This window comes from Pseudophryne corroboree, chromosome 11, assembly GCF_028390025.1.
Source record: "Pseudophryne corroboree isolate aPseCor3 chromosome 11, aPseCor3.hap2, whole genome shotgun sequence".
In the NCBI taxonomy this organism is placed as follows: Eukaryota; Metazoa; Chordata; class Amphibia; order Anura; family Myobatrachidae; genus Pseudophryne; species Pseudophryne corroboree.
Genome location: NC_086454.1, coordinates 209,397,805 through 209,416,987, shown reverse-complemented (window position 1 = coordinate 209,416,987; position 19,183 = coordinate 209,397,805). Strand labels below are relative to the sequence as shown.

Genomic DNA, 19,183 nt, shown 5'->3' with positions numbered 1-19,183 from the left:
GCTGCGGAGCAACACCACCATCACTGGCACTATCATTTGAGGCCACAGCAGCAACCTCACCCTCCTCCACCTCACTAACCTCCTCCCCCTCACTCACCTCCTCCCCCTCACTCACCTCATCCCCCTCACTCACCTCCTCCACCTCACTCACCTCTGACTGTGACATAATAATGACAAACAACAAATAACACTAATAAAAAAAAAAAAAATAAAACCCTAAACTACCACTACACACAACACACCAACCACACACAAACAAACAATGACAATAGACTGATAATAAAATGCACAAACAATAAAAATTACACAAACTTTAAAGAGACTACACAACAATTATCACAAGACTACTTACACACACAATACAGCACTCAACAATCGCAAGAAAACTCCAAAACCTACCAACAAATCACTAACTTCAAAACACCAACTTCCTCTCACCTCTCCACTAGCTAAACCTACGAGGTGCGACTGGTTGGGGGCATTTTTATACTAATGAGCACAGACACTCATCCATGACAAACACAACCAATCATGGACGAGTGACGAAAACGAAAGTTAGAAAATAACGCGGCCGGGAAGGGACAAAAAAACACTGCCGTGAAAAATATAATTACAAATCCGTAAAATACCTCCAAAATACGAATGATATCGACATCGAAAAATACGAAAACACAAAATACGAAAGCTTAGTAAATGAGTCAAAAGAAAAAAAAGTTGCACATTAACACTACCGATGTCAGTCGTGTTTAAACTTCAACCACATTCTGAACATTACGAATCTTAGTAAATATACCCCTATGAGAGGGGAACTCATATCAACAGTGCAATTATACCCATGACAGGCAAGAGCTGATCAGGTTGTATTCAGCCCATCAGGCCCATCAGGTCTACCCCATAGTTGATTTATTTATCTAGAAGTATACACAATATATTACACTTAAGGAGCCCATATATTATATTGAATTGATTGACAGAATTGTGGCTTGTTTAAGTGGAACCATTAACATTCTGACAGCACGCATATTTTCATCCAAGGAAATTGTACCCAGAATCTGATTACCCAGTATAGAGACATTGCACAGCACAGTGGGTGCAGTATGTGGTTTTAAAATTATATGTTGCACTTTGTCTTTCACTTGTCCTTTATTTGGTTTCAAAAAAATTTCACAGTTACAGGCTTTTTAACCATATGCAATTAAAAGTTATATTTTAAGTGTACAATTATTTGTATTAGTGCGCCACCCAAGACCAATCCTTTTCCCTTTTCCAAAATATTGGAAACAACATATGTGTGGCAGCACCCCCAATCGAGACATAAGACAAGGAATTGTCACGGACTGTAAGTTGGGGTTTCTCATCATTCGATTTAGAATACGGTACTAGTGCATTCCCCTTTTTACTTTTAACAATTTGCCAAATAACAGAGCAACCTGCTGAGACGGGAAGGTCCACAATAAAGTCCATCGATATATGAGTCCATGGTCTTTTGGGCACTGAAAGTGGCAGCAGGAGGCCCAAAGGAGCAGTGCGAGGGGTCTTGTTACAGGCACACATCTCGCAGGCCAGCACAAACTAACGGGCATCCAGGGACAGGGAGGGCCACCAAACGGACAGAGAAAGAAGTTCAATGGTCTTATTGATACCTGGATGTCTGAAAGTCCGTCAGGCATGAAAATTCAGCAGGACCTGTCGTCTGAACTTTTCAGGAACAAACAGCTGCTGAGGAGGTTTGTCAGGAGGTGATTCCACTTGATGGGCATGAATGATCTCTGCCAAACCTTGGGTGAGTGCCAGGTGAAGACAGGAAATAGGCACTATGGATTCGTCCTGACTATCATCCAGCTGGATAGGTGAAAAGCTTCTGGACAAGGCATCTGCTTTAACATTTCTGGATCCAGGTCTAAAGGAGATGGAGTAGTTAAAGCAGGTGAAGAATAATGCCCAGCGTGCCTGCCAAGCATTCAGTCTCTTAGCTGCTCCAATGTACGACAGGTTCTTATGGTCTGTAAGGACAGAGACTTGGTGCTTGGCCCCCTACAGCCAGTGTTTCCAGTCTTCAAATGCCCATTTAATAGCCAGCAGTTCACAGTTTTCCACCTCATAGTTTCTCTCGGCAGAAGAAAACTTTCTCGAAAAAAAAGCACACGGATGGAGTTTGCTGTCAGTTGCTTCCTTCTGAGACAAAACTGCTCCTGCACCAACCTCAGAAGCATCCACTTCAACCACAAAGGAGGGTCCAGTTCAGGATGACGAAGTACCAGAGCGCTGATAAAAGCCTTCTTGAGATCCTGGAAAGAACAAACAGCCTTGACGGACCAATGGGCAGTATCAGCGTCCTTCTTCGTAACTTCAAAAATGGATGCAACAATGGTGGAGATGGACTCGATGAACCGCCTATAATAATTTTCGAAGCCGGGAACCAGTTGGATAGCCTTCAGTGTAGTGGGCTGGACCCAGTCTAGGATGGCCTTAACCTTCTCTGGTTCCATAGCAAACCCGTGGGGAGAAATTACGTATCCTAGGAATGTGACTTGACGCATGTGGAATTCACATTTCTCGGCCTTGGCAAAGAGGTGATTCTCCCTGAGTCTCTGTAGAACTTGCCCGTCTTGGGTCTGATGTTCACTCATAGATGGCAAAAAGATGAGGATATCATCTAGGTACACCATGACAAACTTTCCCAGAAAGTCCTGGAGAATGTCATTAATGAGGTCTTGAAAGACTACAGAGGCATTTGTCAGACTGAATGGCATTACCAATTACTCATAGTGCCCAGTATGGGTGCTGAATGCCATCTTCCACTCATCACCGCTCTTAATCCGGACTAGGTTGTATGCACCTCGTAGGTCAATTTTTGAGAAGATGGAGGCCTGTCGGAGCTGGTCAAAGAAAACGGAGATGAGGGGCAAAGGATACCATTTTTTTACTGTGATTTTGTTCAGATCTGGTAATCGATGCAGGGTCTGAGGGAGCCATCTTTCTTCTGAACAAAAAAGAACCCTGCACCCACTGGAGATTTAGATGGTCGAATAAAACCATTGGCCGCCTCCTTGATGTATTCCTCCATAGCTCGGGTCTCAGGTATGGAAAGAGAATACAACCAACCTTTAGGCAGCTTATCTCCGGGAACAAACTGGATGGCACAATCATAAGGTCGGTGTGGAGGCAGGGAACTGGCTTTCTGCTTCGAGAAAACATCCTGAAAGTCCCAATATGGAGATGGCAGCTGACTAATTACTCCGGACAACTTGGGCTGTACAACTCTGACTGGAAGGGACAAACAGTAGAGATGGCAAGTTGGTACCCACTGAAGAATATCTCCCGTGCTCCTGTTCACAAGAGGATTATGTGTCTTCAGCCAAGGGAGTGGATATTGGAGTAACAGAATTTTTTTCCCTCCATATGCAATAGGCCCACAAATAATCGGAGAGGCGGAGTCCGAAACTTAACTGTACCGCTGAAGATATGGGTCGCATCCAGGCCACAGATGGGTATCTCTCCTTCTAGCGGAATAACCAGACTGGAGGAAGAACGACAGGTCCATAAAATTTCCCGCAGCTTCACTATCTAGGAAGGTGGACACTGAGAGGGAAGCCTGGGGAAATTGGACTGTAGCTGGCAGCAGGATGGAATTGTCTGAGGAGATCGAAGCAAGACCTACGTGTAATTCCTCCCGAACACCTAGGCCCTGTCTTTTCCCGACTTGAGAGGACAGGTCTTCAAATTGTGTCCCTTGCAACCACAATATAAGCAGAGACCCTGTGCCCATCTTCAGCATCTCTCCAGAGGTGGCAGGCGGAAGGCGCCAATCTGCATGGGTTCCTCCATGTCGTGACTTGGAGCCCACGCAGCCGATGGTTGATGAGACCAAACGTTTTCGTTCCCGGAGACGATGATAAATTCTGATGGCTGTGGAGATGTGCTCATCCAATGTTCTTGGTGCGGACTGCTGAACCAGGATATCTTTGATTGCCTCAGACAAGCCTAGGCGGTATTGGCTTCATAGAGCTGGATCATTCCATCCCGAGTCTACGGACCGTCTACGGAACTAGGAGGAGTAATCTTCTGTGGCCCGTTGGCCTTGGGACAAGGATCGTAGTTTAGACTGGGCCACTGCCGCCTTGTCTGGATCTTTGTACAGAAAGCCAAGTGCAGAGAAAAATGCCTCAACGGATTGTAATGCGGCATGAGCCAATGGCAGGCTAAAGGCCCAAGTCTGAGGGTCACCCTGGAGCAGGGAGATAATGATCCTGACACGCTGCATCTCTGACCCTGAGGAGAGAGGCCAGAGTCGGAAATACAACTTACAACTTTCCCTAAAGTTCAAGAACTGATCCTGATTACCAGTGAAGCGATCTGGGAGATTGATCTTGGGTTCTCGAATGACTGACGGAGTGACCGATGTTCGGACGTCTTCCACCCAAAGGGAAAGCTCTTGAACCTTTTGGGTGAGTGCAGAGATCTGGACTGCAAGGACTTGTGCTGGATTTTGTGCCTGCTCCATTCTAGATGCCTACGTGATCTCTCCTAAGGGACTGATTATAATGTTAAGGTTGTCAGTACCCAGATGACCAAAGTTACCTGTATGGAGAGAGACATGGGCAAAGTGATAATACAATAAGAAATTGTGACTTTATTGTCACAAAAGAACCTGGACACAAATAACAATCCTTCAGAGTCCAAAGCAGGAGATTTGGCTGATGCAACTGATAATCACTCAGAGTTCTAAGCAGGAAAGACGGCTGAACACTGATGATGTGGCTGAACGCCGGTGATGATAAATGAAACGTGGAATGACTATTGAGCTGCAGAAGTGGTTAGTCAGTCTATATTATGGCTAGGGAGCCAGTATAATCGTTTGTAATCAAACAGTGTGACAGTTCTGGCGACGTTGTGGCTAGTGAGCCGATCTAGTAGTAAGTTTACGGACGGTGCAGTGATTGCGCCGATGTTGTGGCTAGTGAGCCAGTATGGTAGTTTGTTTGTTGAAGATGCGGTGATAGCACTGAAGTTGCGGCTAATGCCAATATTGTAATCCATTTGTTGAAGGTGCGGCGATTGCATCGATGTTGTGGCTAGTGAGTCAATATTGTTGTTTGTTTGCAGGCGTTGCGGCGATTGCGCCGCTGTTGTGGCTAGTGAGCCGATAGAGTCGTTTGCTTGCTAAAGAAGCAGCGATTGTGCCGATGTTGTGGCTAGTGAGCCAATACTGTTGTTTGTTTGCAGGCGATGCGGCGATTGCGCCGCTGTTGTGGCTAGTGAGCCGGTATTGTTGTTTGCTTGCTGAAGGTGCCACCAGAGGCCGGAAATGCAGGATCCAGATGGCCGCCAGGCAGATCAGGAAGATGCAGGCACACAATCTGAGGAAAAACGATGTGCAGCTCACTGCAGGTAAAGTCTATGGTTCCACCAACCTTCAAATGAAAAAGGTGGCACTCCAGCAGAACTACTGGAAGGATTCAGCAATAATCTCATTGAAACTTGCAAGCTGAAAAGCCTCTAGAAAGTCTGTGTTTGGAGACAGTATATCAGCACTAAGTACAGGGCTGGCAGTAAATTAAAGAAGGCAGGGCCCAATCAGACAGCTCCTGAAGAGTAATTCTAAATCAAAGACATGTGTGTACTTGCTCTGTAGACAGACAGCTAATTACTAAGTGAACACATGATGTGAACACACAGGGAGGCAGGAAAGACCAGCTAAGCTGTATGAAAACAGAGCCATGTTTGAAGCTGTAACCCATGGCAACAAATAACCGGGACCTGCCAGCAAGCTAATCCGCTACCTGCGGATCCTAACACTTGCCTAGTCAATGCTTGGAGTTTGTCAGAATTTGTGGGTTTTTGTTGTCCACCCGCCTCTTGAGGATTTACTACAAGTTCTCAATGGGATTAAGGTCTGGGGAGATTCCTGGCCATGGACACAAAATTTCAATGTTTTGTTCTCTGAGCAATTTAGTTATAACTTTTGACTTATGGCAAAGTGCTCCATCATGCTGGAAAAGGCATTGTTCATCACTAAACTGTTTTTGGATGGTTGGGAGAAGTTGATCTTGGAGGATGCTTTGGTACAATTTTTTTTCATCGCTGTGTTCTTAGGCACAATTGTGAGTGGGCCCACTCCCTTGACTGAGAAGCAACCCCACACATGAATAGTCTCATGATGCTTTACTGTTGGCATGACACAGGACTGATGGAAGCACTCACCTTTCCTTTTCCGGACAAGCCTTTTTCCAGATGCCCCCAAACAATCTGAAAGGGGTTTCAAAAAAGAAAATGACTCTACGCCCAGTTCTCAGCAGTCAAATCCCTCTATCTTTTGCAGAATATTAGTTTGTCTCTGATGTTTTTCCTGGAGAGAAGTGGCTGTTTTGCTGCCCTTCTTGACACCAGGCCATCCTCCAAAAGTCTTTGCCTCACTGTGCATTCACACCTGCCTGCTGATATTCCCGAGTAAGCTCTGAACAGGTGGTGCTCCAATCCTGCAGCTGAATCAACTTTAGGAGATAGTCCTGGCACTTGCTGGACATTCTTGGGTGCCCTGAAGACTTCTGCACACCTATTGAACCTCTCTCCTTGAAGTTCTTGATGATCCGATAAATGGTTGATTTAGTTGCAATCTTACTAGCAGCAATATCCTTGCCTGTGACGCCCTTTTTGTGCATAGCAATGATGACTGAATGACTTGCAGGTAACCATGGTTAACAGAGGAATAACAATGCTTTCAAGCACCACCCTCCTTTTAAAGCTTCCAGTCTGTTATTCTAACTTAATCAGCATGACAGAGTGATTTCCAGCCTTATTCTTGTCAACACTTTCACCTGAGTTAACGAGAGAATGAATAACATGATGTTAGCTGGTCCTTTTGTGGCAGGGCTGAAATGCAGTGGAAATTTCGTTTTTTAGCATTAAGTTAATTTTTATGGCAAATTGGGACTTTACAATTAATTGCAATTCACCTGATCACTATTCATGACATTGTGAAGTATATGCAAATTGCCATAATAACAAATGAGGCAGCAGACTTTGTGATAATTACTACTTGTGTCATTCTCAAAACTTTTGACCATTGCTATACATATAACTAGAGATGTGCACTGGAAATTTTTCGGGTTTTGTGTTTTGGTTTTGGATTCAGTTCCGCGGCTGTGTTTTGGATTCGGACGCGTTTTGGCAAAACCTCCTTTAAAATGTTTTGTCGGATTCGGGTGTTTTTTTTTTTTTTTAAACCCTCGAAAACAGCTTAAATCATAGGATGTGGGGGTCATTTTGATCCTATAGTATTATTAACCTCAATAACCATAATTTCCACTCATTTCCAGTTTATTCTGAACACCTCACAATATTATTTTTAGTCCTAAAATTTGCACTGAGGTCGCTGGATGACTAAGCTAAGCGACCAAGTGGCCGCCACAAACACCTGGCCCATCTAGGAGTGGCACTGCAGTGTCAGACAGGATGGCACTTTAAAAAATTGGCCCCAAACAGCACATGATGCAAAGATAAATAAAAAAAGAGGTGCAAGATGGAATTGTCCTTGGCCCCTCCCACCCACCCTTATGTTGTATAAACAGGACATGCACACTTTAACAAACCCATAATTTCAGCCACAGGATCTGCCACATGACTGTCACTGAGATGACTGGTTGGTTTGGGCCCCCACCAAAAAAAGAAGCAATCAAGCTCTCCTTGCTCAAACTGGCTCTACATTGGCAAGATGTTGACCTCATCATCATCCTTCGATTCCTCACCCCTTTCACTGTGTACATCCCCCTCCTCACAGAGTATTAATTCGTCCCCACTGGAATCCACCATCACAGGTCCCTGTGTACTTTCTGGAGGCAATTGCTGGTGAATGTCTCCACGAAGGAATTGATTATAATTCATTTTTATGAACATCATCTTCTCCACATTTTCTGGAAGTAACCTCGTACGCCAATCGCTGACAAGGTGAGCGGCTGCACGGAGTACACACTGGAGGGGGGGCAACTTAGGTAAAACAAAGCCAGTGTGTGCAAGGGCCTCCAAATTGCCTCTTTTTCCTGCCAGTATATGTACGGACTGTCTGACGTGCCTACTTGGATGCGGTCACTCATATAATCCTCCACCATTCTTTCAATGGTGACAGAATCATATGCAGTGACAGTAGACGACATGTCAGTAATCATTGGCAGGTCCTTCAGGCCGGACCAAATGTCAGCACTCGCTCCAGACTGCCCTGCATCAGTGTCAGCGGGTGGGCTCGGAATTCTTATCCTTTTCCTCGCAGCCCCAGTTGCGGGAGAATGTGAAGGAGCAGCTGTTGACGGGTCACGTTCCGCTGAGTTGACAATTTTCTCACCAGCAGGTCTTTGAACCTCTGATGACTTGTGTCTGCCGGAAAGAGAGATACAACATAGGCTTTAAACCTACGATCGAGCACAGTGGCCAAAATGTAGTGCTCTGATTTTAACAGATTGACCACCCGTGAATCCTGGTTAAGCGAATGAAGGGCTCCATCCACAAGTCCCACATGCCTAGCGGAATCACTCTATTTTGGCTCCTCCTTCAATCTCTCCAGCTGCTTCTGTAAAAGCCTGATGAGGGGAATGACCTAACTCAGGCTGACAGTGTCTGAACTGACTTCACGTGTGGCACGTTCAAAGGGTTGCAGAACCTTGCACAACGTTGAAATCATTCTCCACTGTGCTTGAGTCAGGTGCATTCCCCCTCCTTTGCCTATATCGTAGGCAGAGGTATAGACTTTAATGGCATTTTGCTGCTCCTCCATCCTCTGAAGCATGTAGAGTGATTAATTCCACCTCATTACCACCTGTTGCTTCAGGTGATGGCAGGGCAGATTCAGGAGTGTTTGATGACGCTCCAGTCTTCGGCATGCGGTGGCTGAATGCCGAAAGTGGACCGCAATTTTTCTGGTCAACCGACAGCATCTCTTGCACGCCCCTGTCGTTTTTAAAAAAATTCTGCACCACCAAATTCATTGTATGTGCAAAACACGGGACGTGCTGGAATTTGCCCACATGTAATGCACGCACAATATTGGTGGCATTGAACGATGTCACAAATCCCCAGGAGAGTCCAATTGGGGTAAGCCAATCTGCGATGATGTTCCTCAGTTTCCGTAAGAGGTTGTCAGCTGTGTGCCTCTTATTGAAAGCGGTGATACAAAGTATAGCCTGCCTAGGAACGAGTTGGCATTTGCTAGATGCTGCTACTGGTGCCGCCGCTGCTGTTGTTGCTGCAGGAGGCAATACATCTACCCAGTGGGCTTTCACAGTCATATAGTCCTGAGTCTGCCCTGCTCCACTTGTCCACATGTCCGTGGTTAAGTGGACATTGGGTACAACTGCATTTTTTAGGACACTGGTAACTCTTTTTCTGACGTCTGTGTACATTCTCGTTATCGCCTGCCTAGAGAAGTGGAACCTAGATGGCATTTGGTACCGGGGACACACTACCTCAAGAAATTCTCTAAGTCCCTGTGAACTAACGGTGGATACCGGATGCACGTCTAACACAAACACAGCTGCCAAGGCCTGAGTTATCCGCTTTGCAACAGGATGACTGCTGTGATATTTCATCTTCCTCGCAAAGGACTGTTGGACAGTCAATTGCTTACTGGAAGAAGTACAAGTGGTCTTCCGACTTCCCCTCTGGGATGACGATAGACTCCCAGCAGCAACAACAGCAGCGCCTAAACATAAAGAGAAAAGGTCGCATAAGTCATTTCTATTTTTTCTAAATAACCCCCTTAAATTTTTAAATTTTATTTGTGTGAATTATCTTCGTGTGAATTTGTATACAACAGCAGCGCCAGCAGCAGTAGGCGCTACACTCAAGGATCCATCGGAGGAATCCCAGTCAGGAGAGGACTCGTCAGACTTGTCAGTGACATGGTCTACAGGACTATTGGCGTTCCCTTCTAAGGAGGAAATTGACACTGAGGGAGTTGGTGGTGTGGTTTACAGGAGCTTGGGTACAAGAGGAAGAAGGGATTTAGTTGTCAGTGGACTGTTTCCGCTGTCATCCAAAGTTTTTGAACTTGTCAATGACTTCTGATGAATGCGCTCCAGGTGACGTGTAAGGGAGGATGTTACTAGGTGGTTAACGTCCTTACCCCTACTTATTACAGCTTGACAAAGGCAACACACGGCTTGACACCTGTTGTCCGCATTTCTGTTAAAATAATTCCACACCGAAGAGGTGATTTTTTTTTTTGTATTTTGACCAGGCATGTCAATGGCCATATTCATCCCACGGACAACAGGTGACTTAAACAAACCACCTCACCATCAGAATCCTCCTTATCAATTCCCTCCTCAGCGCCAGCAACACCCATATCCTCATCCTGGTGTACTTCAACAGTGACATCTTCAATTTGACTATCAGGAACTGGACTGCGGGTGCTCCTTCCAGCACTTGCAGTGGGCGTGCAAATGGTGGAAGGAGCCACCTCTTCCCGTTCAGTGTTGGGAAGGTCAGGCATCGCAACCGACACAATTGGACTCTCCTTGGGGATTTGTGATTTAGAAAAATGTACAGTTCTTTGCTGGGCTTTTGCCAGCTTAACTCTTTTCATTTTTCTAGTGGGAGGATGAGTGCTTCCAGCCTCATGTGAAGCTGAACCACTAGCCATGAACACAGGACAGGGCCTCAGCCGTTCCTTGCCACTCCGTGTCGTAAATGGCATATTGGCAAGTTTACGCTTCTCCTCAGACGATTTTAATGTAGATTTTTTGGGTCATCATTTTACTGAACTTTTGCTTTTTGGATTATACATGCTCTCTACTATGACATTGGGCATCGGCCTTGACAGACGACGTTGATGGCATTGAATCATCTCTGCCATGACTAGTGGCAGCAGCTTCAGCACTAGGTGGAAGTGGATCTTGATATTTTCCTATTTTACCCTCCACATTTTTTAATGTGTGGAATTATATGCCAGTAATATATCAATAGCAATGGCCTACTGTACTGTACTACTATATACTGGTGGTCACCAAAATGCTGCCCTGTACTACTATATACTGCTCACAACAATGCAGCACAGATATGGATACTAGAAGTGACACAGAGCTGCAAGATACAGCAAGGGCCTACTGTAATGTACTACTATATACTGGTGGTCACCAAAATGCTGCACTGTATTACTATATACTGCTCACAACATCGCAGCACAGATATGGATACTTGAAGTGACATGGAGCTGCAAGATACAGCAATGGCCTACTGTACTGTACTCCTATATACTGGTGGTCACCAAAATGCTGCACTGTACTACTATATACTTCTCACAACAATGCAGCACACATATGGATACTAGAAGTGACACGGAGCTGCAAGATACAGCAATGGCCTACTGTACTGTACAACTATATACTGGTGGTCACCAAAATGCTGCACTGTACTACTATATACTGCTCACAACAATGCAGCACAGATATGGATACTAGAAGTGACATGGAGCTGCAAGATACAGCAATGGCCTACTGTACTATACCACTATATACTGGTGGTCACCAAAATGCTGCACTGTAATACTATATACTGCTCACAACAATGCAGCACAGATATGCATACTAGAAGTGACACGGAGCTGCAAGATAAAGCAATGGCCTACTGTACTGTACTCCTATATACTGGTGGTCACCAAAATGCTGCACTGTACTACTATATACTGCTCACAAAAATGCAGCACAGATATGCATACTAGAAGTGACATGGAGCTGCAAGATACAGAAATGGCCCACTGTACTCTACTATTATATACTGGTGGTCACCAAAATGCTGCACTATACTACTATATACTGCTCACAACAATGCAGCACAGATATGGATACTAGAAGTGACACGGAGCTGCAAGATGGGATGCAATGGTTGTCTGTATTTTGACCATCTGGATTTTGATTGTAGGTAAATTGACTGCATCCCATCCCATGCTCCTCTAATAAACTGGCTTTTGGATCTAAGCAGACTGAACTATTCTGATAACTGCTTGTTTGCTCACTAACTAGATTTTCTAAGAACTATTACCATATACGTGTTCTATTTCTGCCAATGTAAGTTCATTTCTAACAGGACCAGACTTTGAGAGGGTTCATTTATATCATAAGCTGTTTTTTTCATATGGAACGCAATTTAATATATCTGTTTTATATACTACTACTGCACTTTAAATGATATGTCCAAGGGTATTCAGTATGATATGCCGGTGCTGGATATCCCGGCGGACAGGAGACCGATACCGGGATCCCGAAGCTTGGAATGCCAAAAAGGGTGAGTTGGGTCTGTTCTCCTCTCTCTCCTACCCCCTAACCCAAACCTCCCCCAACAGTTCCTAACTCTAACCTCCCTGCGGCGGTGCCTAACCCTAAACCCCCCCCATAGCCTAAACTTAACCCTCCCTCCCCCTAAGCCTAACCGTAACCCTCCCTGTGTGCCTAACCCTAACGACACCTCCCTGCAGCCTAAATCTAATCTCCCCCCACCACAGTCTAACCCTAACCTCCCCGGGGGTTGGCGAAATTAAGTCCCCCATGGCCCTATACCTAAGGATGGAGCTATACTTACATAGGTCAGGATACAGACAGTCAGGACTCCGACGTTGGTGTGCCAATCTTTTTGGGATTCCGGCACCGGCATTGTGATAGCTGTTGGGATTTCGGCGTCAGGATTCAATCAGCCAGAATCCCAACAGACGATAAATTAACTGCATCCCATCCAAGGATACTCCCCCTCCCTTAAACCTAACCCTAAACTCCCCCCCACACACACACCTGCAGCCTAACCATAACATCCCTGGGGGTCGGCGAAACTAACCATCCCCCCAGCCATAAACCTAAGGATGGTGCTATACTTACATAGGTCAGGATGCTGACAGTCGGGATTCCAACGTTGGTGTCCTGACCTTTTAGGGATTCCAGTGCCGGCATTGTGATGACATTAATTATAATAACATCAATTAACCGCGTCCTGTCCAAGGAAATACTTGGTTTTATTGTGCAGATATTGGCCCTCATTCCGAGTTGATCGTTCGTTATTTTTCATCGCATCGCAGTGAAATTTCGCTTAGTGCGCATGCGCAATAGTCGCACAGCGACTGCGCCAAGTAACTTTGCTATGAAGATAGGATTTTTACTCACGGCTTTTTCTTCGCTCCGGCGATCGTAGTGTGATTGACAGGAAGTGGGTGTTACTGGGCGGAAACACGGCGTTTTAGGGGCGTGTGGATGAAAACGCTACCGTTTCCGGAAAAAACGCAGGAGTGGCCGGAGAAACGGGGGAGTGTCTGAGCGAACGCTGGGTGTGTTTCTGACGTCAATCCAGGAACGACAAGCACTGAACTGATCGCACAGGCAGAGTAAGTGTGGAGCTACTCTAAAACTGCTAAGTAGTTTGTGATCGCAATAATGCGAATACATCGGTCGCAATTTTAGGATGCTAAGATACACTCCCAGTAGGCGTAGGCTTAGCGTGTGTAACTCTGCTAAATTCGCCTTGCGACCGATCAACTCGGAATGAGGGCCATTGATTTTAAGTGTTTGTTTACAATTGTTACAATTTTAATAAACTATTGAACATAATTTTCCATGAGAGTGGACAGCACTCCCTTTTTATGTTTTTTTGGAGAGATAATTGGTTGAGCGTCAGCTTTTCATTTTCTTAGGAGCAGCCCTCGCTCATTAGTGGAATTATATTTCATATAGTGTAGAGTGAGAAACTTTTCCCAATAGCGCAGTCAAATGTGGTTAAGAATTGACAGAAAATTTAATAATTGTTTATTTCAAATTATTAAAGTTATGGAGAGAGGGCCTGGACTGCACACCCTTGTTACTTATAATGGGATGTGCTACATATGTGAGACTTAATACTACAACACAGAAACAAGAAAGCAGGTGCACTATACAACCATTAGAATTATAATACATTTATTAATTATACATAATATCTGAGGTTTTTGGCATAAAATTGGCTAATATTATGAGCCTGCCCACCAGTTATCAAGGTAACCTCATCTGGCAGATTACAGGGGTTCGTCTCTAGGGTGCAGGGCACCCACAAACCATCCCAGACAAACCACCCCAGGGCACTACACTAGTGGTGCCATAAGGCGATTGCGTGGGGTGTAGCCCGCACCCGGGTGTGACACCTGGTGGGGGTTGAACTCAAAATGTCGGCTCCTCCACAGTAACAAATGGGTAGTTGGGGAAAGCTGCATAGGATCTAAAGTTCAATATATAATTGCCTCAGAACGAACTGACACTCATGGGGTATTGTTCCCCTTAATTTGTGAAATGTGTACCTATGACAAGATTGTCCAATTGGTAGACGAAATTTGACGGTCAGTGGTGCTCCCAAGGGTATAGAAACACGTATAATAGGGTGTGCTGGAGAAAAGACAAGACAGCCCTGGTAGGGAGCACTCTTATCTGAGGCAATAAACAATGTAAATTATCTTAAAATAATACATTTTTATTTGACATGCCTTAAAATTAAAGTTTCCATAGCCTGTGTATATTCACAAATAGATTAGTGATCATATATGAAAATATGTAAGAAAATAAATATGTTAACTGACTGATCTTGGTCAGAAAGTTATATATTTTTTAGGGTCCGTCTGCGCGAAAGGCTTCCTTAGCACTATTATGTGACTAAATAAGGTCTATTAAAAGTTAAATAGTGTGACCATCATCTTATTGATTATATAGCCCATATACAATTTTCCAGGGCAAATGGTTTGAATCATAGGTCACAAGTTAATGATTTTGAATTGAATCACGTATGAGGAGATATAAGGCACAAATATCAGGCACGAAAGCCTGTAAAACCGTTTTTCTCTTGAATAAATGATAGACACAAGCACAACGTTAGCCAGCCATATAACAGTACTGCTCGTACAGAGACAGTTGGTTTATGTTGAGTCACACATATATGTAAAATAAAGAGGTATGAGGCACCAGTGCCTAGAGGATAACATTTCTCCTGATTAAACAATATACTCAATATCTGATGATCATATGATGGTCATATTTATACAGCACACATACATTTTTTCTTTTAGTGTTAATTTCAATCACGCACCACGGAGGCATGAGGTGCATGTGCCTCAATTCTCAGAAGATATCAACAGTTGCAAATACTCAGATCATTAGTTCCCAAAACATTTTTTGCCCAAAATTTTTTTTATCATTAGTTCTTAGCTGAAGAGGTACAAATAGGGAATATATGTACTAGCTATGATGTCAATTTAACCTCCCTTCGACTGTTTTCTCATCTTACCAATAAATGATAGTTATTGGTTCTTAACTGAAAAGATCCAGTAGAGAATATATATAGTGGCTACGATACAGGTGTGACCTCCCTTCTGCTGTTCTCTCGTCTTGCCGAGATGGTATAGCACAAAGAATGAGAGAGGGTAGGTACATCTAACTTAGCCAGAAGGAAGTTAGCCAACAGCGCAAGGAGACTGTCTCTGGGGGCAGCTTAGCGACGATTTTCAAGATCCCACGAGGCCACACCCCTATATATAAGGCCAAGCCCCCTTTTGCCGTGAGCGCACCAGGGGTGCGCACTAGGTGTCACTACACAAATAAAGGCTAGCAGAGAAAAATCAAAGTGTTAGGTAAGTGAAAATAGCTGCTCAGTATTAGAGTGAGGACAGCAGTGAAGTATCAGAGTATTAAAAAAGAGGCGCCGCGATTAGAGCAGGACACGTTTTATAACTTTAAAATTGGTCAGGACACAGTGCCCTGCTAAACAGCCTAGTGTGAACACTAGCGTATTTATGGCAATGGTGTCTTTGAAGCAGGGCCGGCTCCAGGCATGTTCGACTGGAGCGGCCGCGCGGGGCGCCACTCTTTTAGGGCGCCGCACGCTGCGGCCGCCATATTCCTGCCTGGAGCCAGCCTTCAAACTGTGTGTGTGTGCGCGCAGCGCGCTGTGCGGCGCCGGCGTCTGACGTTAGACGCCGGCGCCGCGCAGCGCAGACGGAATCATTCATCCGTCCAGCCGCCCGCCCGCCTGCCTGCCTGCCTGGGCCCACAGCAGTACTCCCCCTCCCGGCTCCCAGCACCGCAGTCCGCAGTGACAATGCCATGTAAGTTAAAATCTGCACTGTGGGGGCATTATATATCTGGCACTGTGGGGGCATTATGTTTATTCATGTGGGGGCTTATCTGCACTGTGGGGGCATTATATATCTGGCACTGTGGGGGCATATCTGCACTGTGGGGGCATTATATATCTGGCACTGTGGGGGCATATCTGCACTGTGGGGGCATTATATATCTGGCACTGTGGGGGCATAGCTGCACTGTGGGGGCATTGATTCTTGCACTGTGGGGGCATATCTGCACTGTGGGGGCATTATATATCTGGCACTGTGGGGGCATATCTGCACTGTGGGGGCATTATATATCTGGCACTGTGGGGGCATAGCTGCACTGTGGGGGCATTGTTTCTTGCACTGTGGGGGCATATCTGCACTGTGGGGGCATTATATATCTGGCACTGTGGGGGCATATCTGCACTGTGGGGGCATTATATATCTGGCACTGTGGGGGCATATCTGCACTGTGGGGGCATTATATATCTGGCACTGTGGGGGCATAGCTGCACTGTGGGGGCATTATGTTTCTTGCACTGTGGGGGCATATCTGCACTGTGGGGGCATTATGTATCTGGCACTGTGGGGGCATATCTGCACTGTGGGGGCATTATATATCTGGCACTGTGGGGGCATAGCTGCACTGTGGGGGCATTATGTTTCTGGCACTGTGGGGGCATATCTGCACTGTGGGGGCATTATGTATCTGGCACTGTGGGGGCATATCTGCACTGTGGGGGCATTATATATCTGGCACTGTGGGGGCATATCTGCACTGTGGGGGCATTATATATCTGGCACTGTGGGGGCATAGCTGCACTGTGGGGGCATTATGTTTCTGGCACTGTGGGGGCATATCTGCACTGTGGGGGCATTATGTATATGGCACTGTGGGGGCATATCTGGCACTGGGGGCATTAATGTATCTGACACTGTGGGGGGCAATAATGCATCTGGCACTGTGTGGGCACTTATGCATCTGGCAATATGTGGGCATTTATGTATCTGGCACTGGGGGGATTTATGTATCTGGCCCTGTGGTGGCATATCTGGCACTGTGCGGGCATTTTTATATATGGCACAGTGGGGACATATCTGGCACTGTGTGGGCATTTTTATATCTGGCACTGTGTGGGCACTTATGTATCTGGCACTGCGGGGGCATCATGTATCTGGCACTGTGGGGGGCATATCTGCACTGTGGAGGCACTTATGTATCTGGCACTTTGGGGGCATTTATGTATCTGAACTGTGGGTGCATATCTGGCACTGTGTGGCCATTTATGTAGCTGGCACTGCTGGGGGGCATGTCACGTGTAGCTGGCACTGCTGGGGGGCATGTCATGTAGTGTTCCCGCTAGGCGTCTGTGGCTAGGCAATGTGTCTCAGTGCTGTGCCTGGCGCAAAGTGTATAGGAGGTTCTACCTGGTGCAGTGTGTATTAGCTGCACTACTGTGTGGTGTAATGCAAATTGCCACTATTATGTGGCCACGTACCTTCCCCACGAAGTAACTCCCATTAATTTTTGCTGCGCGCCTTCGGCGCGCACTGTCCATGCTTTGACATATAGGTGTGGGAACAACAAGCAGTATGTACATCATTTTGCCCTCCTAACTTAAAAATGTGCCCTCCCTGTGATCAGCACCATGCCCTAAAAAGTGAACACTATCCTGTGTAGCTGGCACTACTGGGGGGCATGTCATGTGTAGCTGGCACTGCTGCGGGGCATGTCATGTGTAGCTGGCACTGCTGCGGGGCATGTCATGTGTAGCTGGCACTGCTGGGAGGCATGTCATGTCTATCTGGCACTGCTGGGAGGCATGTCATGTCTATCTGGCACTGCACATTATGTGTATCTGGCACTATACTGGAGACATTGTGTGTAAGGAACACTACTGTGGCTATGTGTAAGGCTGCTAATTGTGTGAAAATATTTTTACAGTTTGATGATATGAAGTTACGAGTCCACGCCCACTTTTCCAGAGGCCACACCCACTTTTCCGGGAGCGAGCGCGCCTTCGGCGCGCGCATGGGGGGGGGGGGGGGCGCTTTTACATTTTCTCGCTCAGGGTGCTAGTAGGCCTGGAGCCGGCCCTGCTTTGAAGCACTGTCTAAGAGAGAGCCTTTCATTGACACGGTCTATCTGTCTAGAGAAAAGAGGACAAAGGACGCATGGTACAGCATGCATTCACTGACGACCCATTGGGTTAGAGGTTGCATATGAACAGCTGCACACACCCATTACTATGGAGACCCTGTCATACTGAAGAGACAGCATAGAATACACTGCTCAACAGAAACAACATCCTAAAAGGGGATGGATGGTTTCCATCAGGCATGAGAAGGAATGATTGACAGTGATCACTAATATGGCACTCCAAAACCCATGACCTGTGAGAGGCTGCCAGTTCACAACCTCATAACCAAATTAAAAAGGAAACCACTAACATCTTAAAGGAGGCCTGCACTAGCAACTTTGTGATTTAATTTTGCTCTGGCTTATTCAGCCCTATGCATCAATTCTCACATTTAGGATTTGTCCCTATCCACTGTCAGAATGATTTTCATAAAGACTCTTAGCGGTATATTCATTAATGTGCGGGTTTACATAAATGGAGATGTTACCCATAGCAACTAATCATATTCTACCTGATACATTCTAGAATGTAATAGATAAATGATACATAGAATCTGACTGGTTGCTATGGGCAAAATATGCCTTTAAAAAAAAAAAAACTCTACAGTCACCCTCACATATTCTGCTTTTTTCTCCATGTTTTCGCCATATATACTATATCTCCTCTAAATTGTAAACTTATACAAGTAGGGAACTCTGCCCTTTGTCTTCTCTACATAATTATGTTAATTGAAATTGAATTGCTAATGTAATTTATGCATTTATGTAAAGTTGCTTAAAATATGCACGAAAAACAATCTAAAAAATATATAATTTGCGTTAACTTTTTATTTTTCACACACTTTTAAGATTAACATTCACAATTTAAAAAATGTTTTGTAAGTCTTTGTTAAATTAATTGTTTAGAAATCACTTTGTGAATTTGTCCGTATTTATTATTTCTG

The 19,183-nt window shown here is 45.3% G+C and overlaps 1 protein-coding gene across 1 annotated transcript in view; it reads right to left on the bottom strand.

The window, feature by feature from the left end:
* LOC134969339 (capping protein, Arp2/3 and myosin-I linker protein 3-like) overlaps positions 1 to 19,183 on the bottom strand; it is a 1,162,896-nt gene that overhangs the window by 493,012 nt on the left and 650,701 nt on the right. The gene's annotated exons all lie outside the window — the stretch shown is intronic.